At 38.7% G+C, this 6,334-nt stretch overlaps 1 protein-coding gene across 1 annotated transcript in view; it reads left to right on the top strand.

The window, feature by feature from the left end:
• The window catches only part of LOC117949020 (mixed lineage kinase domain-like protein), a 15,247-nt gene that overhangs the window by 2,048 nt on the left and 6,865 nt on the right, over positions 1-6,334 (top strand). The window contains exon 2 of the mRNA XM_034879010.1: positions 4,409-4,412. The gene's annotated coding sequence lies outside the window, so the exon portion shown is untranslated. The remainder of the gene's footprint in view (positions 1-4,408; positions 4,413-6,334) is intronic.

Raw genomic sequence — 6,334 nt, 5'->3', positions numbered from 1 at the left:
CCCCCCCCCCCTCCCCCCAAAAATAAAAATATACAAAAATGAGTCTCTGGTGGATGAAGAACGCGTCGTTCAATGGGCAAGTCCAAAAACTGTGTTTAAATGTCCCCTCTACTCAAAAAGTGAAACTTAATTTTAGACAATTTTAGATATAAAGCAGATGGGGATCAGGTTATATGCAAATACCTTATTAACTTAGAGGGTTAACAGTGTAAGTGTAATTCATTTTAAAGGGTCAATCAATTGTAAAATACTCCAGTATGGTGATAGCTATCAACTTGCAAAACTGTTGATTCATGTTCCTGGGAAGAAGTTTCATTACTAACTCTAAGTGTAAAAGAGAAGAACCTGCGTGTTAACATGGGAATGTTTTTCAGTTTGTTCTCAATATATTTACTATTCATTATAATCATTGTATTATTTCCATGTGATGCACTGTGTTACCTGTGCTATGTAAACCAGGGACAAACTATAGTTATTTTCACACATGCAAAAGAGTGAAGGATTTAAAGCACTTTAATTGCTTTTGTGTGTTTAAAATGCAAATTCATATTGTTATTTAAATTTGAGTTTTGTTCGAACTAATCAGAAAATACCCAGATTTCTTGAGACTTGTAGCTCCATCTTGTGGTCATTAGACTGAACAACACAGCTGGTGTTATTGATTATGGACATATTTTATACTCTGCATTACAACACTTTATCAAAACCATGTTTATGCATGCATTTGGAAGATCATTTTCTTTCTTAAATCCAGGTATAAAAGAGAACAACCTGCATGGGCGTTAGATAGGCACTGTATTACTTTTTGTGCTATCAATGCTACACACATACAGGCACTTTAAACACATATACAGGCACTTTAAACAACACATACAGGTACTTTAAACACATATACAGGAACTTTAAACACATATACAGGCACTTTAAACACATATACAGGCACTTTAAACAACACATACAGGTACTTTAAACAACACATACAGGTACTTTAAACAACACACAGATAGGTACATTAAATAAAAAACATACACAGACATAACATGTTTAAAATTATTCAGAAAAACATTGTTGCCTCCATGTTTTCATACACAGCTGATGCTCTAGGCTATGCCCAATAGTTGGTGGCAGTCATGCAACAAATTGTTAGCCAAACGCCAATATAACAGAAGAAGAAGAACACGCAACCCGACCATGTGACCGCTGGAAGTCGGAAAAACAACATAGTCAGGGGGGGCGGTTCCTAATAGTCCCAGGTGGTATGAACCAAGGGGGTAAGCCTCTCCTCTCTAAGCGTAGCGCCCATGGCGCCATTTTAATGCTACGAAGCCATCGCCTGCAGTTAGCATCCCATTGACTGCCATTCATTTTGACGTCACTTTGACAGCGAATAACTTTACATCTGAAGAGTTTAAAGACTCTATTTGGCCGTTGTTTATTTCTAAAGAAACACGACAATGTAAAAAGGCTCTGTTACCTTGTAGCTCCAATATTCATTCATCAGAATCATTTCTAATGACAAATAAATGATTCTGATGAATAAATATTTAAAAAAAATCTCATTGTCACTTTTTTCAGCTTATGGCGCTTTAAAAAAAAAAAACTGAGCTGGTTTAATAACAGGTTTTACACTAATTCTTGGAATTCACAGACCTCATTTATATCAAATTATACATAGGTTTCTAGTTAAAAAGGCAGAAATTATGAATTATTGTATAATAGTTAAGATCAGAGGATGTTGATGTCATGTCAAAGTTTAGTCCGGATACTGTTTTGAAACCAATAAAAATATAACATTAAGTAAAACTCCCCAAAAATTCAATGAAAGTAATCATTCATTTTACCTGAATAATGTTGTAAGGAATCATCCATGTTATTTTTGGGCAATTTGGTTGAAAGAAATCCATATTTCTGATTTAAAACACATGAAACGGGTCAATTTGACCCGAGGACAACACAATGGATAAAATATAGTTTATATCTACGATGTTCCACTTCGGGGATTGCTCCGTTACCGCCGGATTTTCCACCAGGGGTCCGTTAGCATTTTATTTGTGTTGGCGTTCTAACCTCCGGTGGATGTATGAGGGCTATGGTTACCTGGTCCTCAGACCTTCTGCAGGGTAAATCCAGACTGCTAGCTACACTATCTGTCCAATCTGAGGACTATGGTTACCTGGTCCCCAGATCTCTGCAGGGTAAATCCAGACTGCTAGCTAGACTATCTGTCCAATCTGAGGACTATGGTTACCTGGTCCCCAGATCTCTGCAGGGTAAATCCAGACCGCTAGCTAGACTATCTGTCCAATCTGAGGACTATGGTTACCTGGTCCTCAGGTCTCTGCAGGGTAAATCCAGACTGCTAGCTAGACTATTTGTCCAATCTGAGGTTTCTGTAGCACGTTGAACACATGTTCCTTCCCGAGGCTATTTTGCCGCGGTTCGGGAGATTTGTCCTGCGCTTAGTGACGATGACAATGGTGATTGGTTTTAAGAAATGCCAATAAACCAAAACAAGTTTTTTCCCCATCCCAGAATGTTGTGTGGACTATCCAGACCCTCCTCCACAGCGCTGTGCAGGAAGCTCCGGCAAAACCTTTATAGTATAATGCAGCTACCTTCTCTCTCTGGTTTCCGTCTTCGCAGTTCCTCATCAAGCAAACGAATCATGTTCCCCTGTTCGAGCTGCTTCTTCCTTTGGTTGATATGCAGCGCCGCAGAGAGACTCTCAAAGGCATCAGACAGACTTTGGTTTATTTTTCTGAACTCTGATCTGTAGTGTCTGGATTTCAACATCCGACTTAATTTCCCTTTTCCTTTGAAATCCTCGATCTTCCTGTAAGCTGAAGACAGAACATTTCCGAGTTTTTCTAAAGCTGCGTTAACAGAGTCTTCGTTTTCATCCTGTCGAATGGACTTCACCAGGTCCTCCAGTTCTTTAAGTCTCTGGGAAATCCTGGAATATGTCTCATTATTTTCCTTCACAGTGACAATCAGGTAGTTGATGCCTTTCAAGACATCGTTGATCAATATCAAGACCTTACCGATCACTGGTATCACCTCCAACACCGCTGGCACAACTTCCATGATCCAGGTTATCTTGGAACAAAATGGACTGACATTAATCAGACAGAACTATCAAAGAAATCTGTGATGTTTGTTGAACTAGGGCTTATCACGGTCTCCCCTAGCTGTAGATAGGTGGAGCAACGCATATTTTTGTCTCATTTGTGCATGCATTGTTTCAGTCCGGTGCAACACCGACAACAAGTACAAATAGCTATGCAGATGAAGACTATATGATATCCTACACAGATATTGATTTGGGACTACTGTATTTTGGGTGGAAGCACAGCCGAAGCACTGTCCCAAATCAATATCTGCCTAGGAAACCGTATAGTCTTAATATGCATTGCTATTTGTACCCTTTCTCGTTGTACTCATGAATATACAGGCCACAAGAAGTGAAACAACGCATTTTTTGTCTAATTGCATGCATTGCATAGCCGCCGCTAGTTAGCTTAGCGGTTAGCATGTTGTGAGAAAAATTGAGTCAACAACAAAACAACATTACCTAATTACTTCTTGTGGCTTGCGTATTCACAAGTACAACAAGCATGAGTACAAATAGCACCGCATATTAAGACTAGACGACTTCCTAGGCAGATATTGATTTGGGGCCGTAGGAAAACAAATAAGTCACATTTTTCCAATTTGGGTATTGACTTGGTAGCGAAGTACCAGTTCTCATGACATCCCTAGTATGCAGACGACATCCTAATGTTTATGTCAAACCCTCTTTCATTCCTTTCATACACTGTGTGTTCTCAAAACTTACCGATGTTGTAGGTTTTCGTGGTAGAAACTCAACCTAGATGCAAGTGAACTTTTTTCCAAACAGTTGTCAGGCATATCCCCCTTTCATTTGTTGTTCACAAAAAATAAACAATAATGTATTTATCTTGGCATATCAGTTTTTCCTAAAAGCTGATTTACTCCAATAACGCAACGTACTTGATAGGATCTGATTCGTTGGTCCACCGTTTCCGTTTCCCCGGCCGGGCGAATCAACAGAATCAAAATAAAAGTTTCTAAAGTCGCTATTTTTATTCTGGTGCGTTTCATTCTTCCTTACAAAAGTTTCTTTAAGAAGGCTCAACAGCCCTATCTCATAACTTATTTGGAAGAGTAAAACACCTCAGATAAGCAAAAATCCTCCCTGGACATTCCCTCTGGGTGGAAAATTGAATCAATCTCTTGTAGTACTTCCCTTTCTGCACATTAACTTCTGTTGCACAACCCAGACGTCAAAACCCTGTAGTTCTACATTCCTCGAAAATCAGGATGTGAGAAGGGAAATGCCGTTAACTCTCGTGACATTAAACCACAGAGATCGAATGGAAGGGACAAGAGATGTTGCTGTAACAGTTTCTCATCGGACACTGAAAAGGCTAAAAGATAAAACATTCAATGGCCATGCTGCAACCAGGTGTAGCTACATACTTCTGAGACATTATACCTTGCCCTGACAAAAAAAAAACAACTGAATATTAAAAACTAACCTTTTCTGAAAAACAGAAATGAAACCAGAACTAGCTCGCACACTAAAAACTAAAATTGAAAAGTCAAAACTAAAATATTTACTAGATAAAAATTAAGAACCATAAGAAGTTTTACACATCAGTGTTCAATGATAATCACCATGATTTAAGTTTATAAGTTTATAATAAAAGGGAAGTGTTGCCCAGAAGAAGTAAAATACAATGAGAAGACTTAAGAACAACAAAGGAAATGAATCAACATAGTTTGAAAGGAAATTATGACTTACTTTAATTTGGATGCAGATGTGAGATGTCTCTCGGGTAAATTAAAGTGACACAAGGGTGTTTAATCCACTAATGTAGGTCTGCCGATGAGTTTGTGTCCTTCCCTCTTGTCTATGGGAACAGATCGTCCAGTGTCGTAAATCCATGTTAAAAAATGTTTTAAAGATATGGGCTGTAAAATTCATACATTTTGAAGACGCCCCAGGAGAATAAAGGATCAACACTTAACTTACAAATATCACCATGAAACCTCAGTGGATTACTGATGTTAACCCTTGTGTTGTCTTCCCATCAAAATTGAAAATTAACACTTTTTTGACACTTTTCAACAATGTTTTTAACTTTTTCTTACGTATTTGTCCCTTTTTCCACACCTTTTTCAATGTTTGTCACTACTATTACAACACTACATAACATTTTTTAACTTTAGTTGTACAGTTATTTTTGGAATTTATGGTCGATAAACCTTCTTTATAGGAAATCATAACTAACGTTTGAGTTAGAAAAGCAGAAATTAGGAATTACTTCAACTAAAATTAAAGGAAAGTATATTTTTCAAATTCTAAAAATTGAATTAGATACCCCAAAATGATTGAAAGTAGAGATGTGTACTTGCCAAAGAGCGTTGGGTTAAAACGTGTTTAATCAGAATCAGAAAAGGTTTTATTATCACATTAAGTGCACTTATGTGGGATTTGCCTGGGTATAAGATGCATACATGATACAAAAACACATATTAAACTTTAATATTACAGTCAATGGGAAAAGTTGTGTTTGTGGAGGCAGACATTGCATCACTTCCTGCCTCCAGATCTTATCTGCTCTGCTTCCCATCCCCCTGCAGGGAGTAATAGTTGTGTTTCAAAGATATGAGTTGTGTTTTTTGAGCACAGAGGCATGAGTCATGCCCAGAGGGAGGAGGAACTGATAGATAGAAACAGGAAGAGGGGAGCGGCAGAGCGAGAGGCTGAAAGTTACTTTCTTTTTCACCAGAGCACAAAAACACACAGCAACGTGTACCTGAGACTGAAAGCTTTCCTTGACCTCCACTTACAGGTAAATAATCTTTTATTTTTGGGTCATATCAACCCTAAACTCCTCTGCTGACAGCTCATTGGGTCCACTTGTTGTTGTGTGCTGCAGATTGATTGAGTGTGTATGGATCAGAACAACAAGAAGTCCTTTCTCTGCAGTAGCACTTCAGTTTAGAGGAGAGAACGGTCGGCACTTTGGTGAAACAAAATGTGTTGTCGTGTTGGTTTGGGGTTTTGCTAAAAGAGAGACTGAGAGCCTGAGGTTTGATGTGTCACTAACGGGTGAACTGGTTCAAAACCGGGTACGAACACAGAGGCAAGTCTGGGCAACAGACAGCAAAGAAACACATACATGTACTGCATTTACCCATCTTTCTGAGGAAAGGCAAGTTCCATGGATGGATGGATGGGTGGGTGGATGGGTGGATGGGTGGGTGGAGGGGTGGGTGGATGGATGGATGGATGGGTGGATGGATG

Source organism: Etheostoma cragini, chromosome 8 (assembly GCF_013103735.1).
Source record: "Etheostoma cragini isolate CJK2018 chromosome 8, CSU_Ecrag_1.0, whole genome shotgun sequence".
Classification (NCBI taxonomy): Eukaryota; Metazoa; Chordata; class Actinopteri; order Perciformes; family Percidae; genus Etheostoma; species Etheostoma cragini.
Note: the sequence above shows the minus strand (reverse complement) of the source record. Positions and strands in the feature narration are given on the sequence as shown.